Below are 3,244 nucleotides of genomic sequence, written 5' to 3' on the forward strand. Positions count from 1 at the left end.
TTGGTTGTGAGATGTGATCTAAGGTGCTGAATTAAACCCCATGAGGTATTCATGAAAAATAATGTGCTTTCTTGTATTCAACACTTACTAAGATGTGCCAAAGATCTCTGCTAGGAGTGAAGAGGCAAAGTCCAGACGTCTTCACAGAGAAGGTAACTTTTAAATTGCTTGAAAACGAGGACTCCCAATGTTTAACTCAAAAGACTCATAGCACAAAGGAATAAAATACAAATGGGGGGATTAAAGGTTGAGTATTCCTGATAGTGATGGCATGCTGATCAACTGCACCAAGTCGCTTCTGCTCACAGCTCTCCTAATTCGCATGCTGTGTAAGCCTGCGTGACAGCAAGAGTGCCAACCCCAACCCCAACCCCAAACCCCAGCCTACAGGCCTCTCCTACTCCTCCACACCTTCTTTAAGAACCTCCTCAAAGTTCTATTTTCCAACACAAACAAAGCCACATTGGTTTCAGCTGCTCCTGTTCTATGTTGCACAGTCACTGACAAGATGGCGTGCCTGCAGTTGGCTGGGTGGCAGAAGCCCTTCAGTTTCCTGCAAGATGATGGATGCCTCCCTGGGCTGCTGGGTCTTGTGCTTCCTGCCGTCAGCTTCACTGTCCCTCCCCAGTGTCCTCATCTCCTGCTGCTCACCTCCCATAGCAGTCTCCCCAAGGAGACTTCCAACACCGACAAAGTCCCCCTTCTGTCCTCTGCGTGCTCCATCTAGAAGATCCCTGTTTCTTTATCCCCACCCCTTTGCCCTTCTAGTCCGCCAGTCTTTCATGTTATGTCTGCCTGCCTGTGTTGAACCACCTTTTTTTCTTCTTCTTCTCACTCCCAAAAGTACCTACAGAAAAACCCAGAGAGAAGCAATGAGTTGCTGTATTTCAGGAAGACCTCGAATACAGATTATAGCTGTTGCATATGGAGATCTTATAGGAGCTTCAAAAAAAAATCACATCCATCTTAACCCTGCAGAATGCCCTTATTTTTCAGCTGCGGTGCATTTGATGTGAAGATGCTTTTCATTGATTTTGAGGCCACGCTTGCTTGTGGCCATTGGCAGCTCCAGAGAAGTTAAGAATCACAAGCCCAAGGCCGTTGGCTGTGTTCTCTCCCCAGCCCTACAGAAGCAGCTGCTGGGAGCAACGGACTAATTTCCTGGAGGAAGGGGACTTGTCGGGTTCATGATTTAATGATTTTTTGATCTTCTACAAATTATAAAAATGCCTCTCTACTGTGCTCCTTTCTGTATTTCTCTTCTCTCTTCCTCCTAGCACAGAGACTCGTATTTCCTGCCAAATAAGTTGACTGAAATGAAAAAGTCCATATATTCACATGATTATATCAGGAAAAGCAAGTAACTGCTTCGATATTGTGCTAGAGTCTGCCAGTGGGAATGTCACATGATTTGTGCCAGGGTTTACCAACCTGGGCACCGCTAACATTTTGAGCTGGACAACTCTTTGTTGGGGGAGGGGGATTGTCCTGTATATTAAAAGATGTTTAGCAGAATCCTAGGCCACTATCTTCTAGATGCCACCTAGTCCAGTGATGGCAAACCTATGACACGCGTGTCAGAGGTGACACACGAACTCATTTTTTTGGTTGATTTTTCTTTGTTAAATGGTATTTAAATATATAAAATAAATATCAAAAATATACGTCTTTGTTTTACTATGGTTGCAAATATCAAAAAATTTCTATATGTGACACGGCACCAGAGTTAAGTTAGGGTTTTTCAAAATGCTGACACGCCGAGCTCAAAAGGTTCGCCATCACTGGACCTCCCTGACAGTGATGACAATAAAAAATGTCTCCAGACTCCAAATATCCCCTGGGGGACAAAATCATCTTAAGTTAGGAACCAATGGTCTGCACTACATGGAACATGAATGCTCCCAAAGTGACAATAAGCTTGGCTAAAGCTACATTTTCTTTACCTTCTGTGAGCTAATTGGGTGCCAATTACCTTGAATATAAAAATCAATCAGGTTCATGACGCTAGGATATCTATATAGGGTACCTTATGAATATAAGGCTATTTACAACCATATCAATAACTTGGAATGAAGTGATTATTTGACAATGACTAACCTCACCACTAAGTGGAATGACAGAACAAATTAGAAATAGTACACAGAGGTGCATTGCATTGGGTGTTTGAACTCACAGGACCGATCTAGTTCCAGAGCATAAAAGGAAAGATTGATCAATGAATTGGGCCAGGAGAGGCTACCTAGGTAAGCCATAGTGGTCAGGATGCTGGCACCATGTAAAGACATTCAAGGGCATTAGATTTATGTATCAGGCTCCCTCAGACTCCTGTGTAAAAAATGGATTGGGGGAGGTATGGTACACATGGCAGTGAGGAGGCCATTGTAGAAGTTCAATAAGGGGCAACAGTGTCCTGGGCTGGAGTAATCTTGGTATATGGCATCTCCTAATGGGAGTAGCTAAATGTATGAGCATTACTTAGCTCTATAGTCATTTGGGAAAAGATGCAGTATTTCATCGCTCTAGGTCAGTGGTTCTCAACCTTCCTAATGCCGCGACCCTTTAATACAGTTCCTCATGTTGTGGTGACCCCCAACCATAAAATTATTTTTGTTGCTACTTCATCACTGTAATGTTGCTACTGTTATGAATCGTCATGGAAATATCTGATATGCAGGATGGATTTTCATTGTTACAAATTGAACATAAGTAAAGCATAGTGATTAATCACAAAAACAATATGTAATTATATATGTGTTTTCCGATGGTCTTAGGCGACCCCTGTGAAAGGGTCGTTCGATCCCCAAAGGGGTCGCGACCCACAGGTTGAGAACCGCTGCTCTAGGTATTGCTTAGGAGCTTTATCAGATTAAGGGCCCAGAGTCAATATTCTTTGAGGGCCTTTCCAATCTGCCTCCCTCCCCCCAAAAAAGCTGTGGGTCCAAATATAGGCTGGTGCAGGTGATCCAGGGACCAATCACTGCTCCCCACACCTCCTGTCTTACAGCAGAATGAGGAGAAAACTAAACATGAACCAACATCAATAAGCATGGGCAAGTCACTGCAGGGATATGCGATTAGCAGGAAAAGGCTAACAGAGCACCTTCCTGCCTGCTTTGGAGCCACAAGTGGGAGGTCAATGTTTCTGTGCTGACCAAGTTGTGAAAGAATGTTCTGATCCCTAGCTGGTTTGGCTCAGTGAATAGAGCCTCAGCCTGCAGACTGAAGGGTCCTGGGTTCGATTCCG

The sequence above is a fragment of the Myotis myotis genome, unplaced genomic scaffold (genome assembly GCF_014108235.1).
Source record: "Myotis myotis isolate mMyoMyo1 unplaced genomic scaffold, mMyoMyo1.p scaffold_m19_p_4, whole genome shotgun sequence".
Taxonomy (NCBI): domain Eukaryota; kingdom Metazoa; phylum Chordata; class Mammalia; order Chiroptera; family Vespertilionidae; genus Myotis; species Myotis myotis.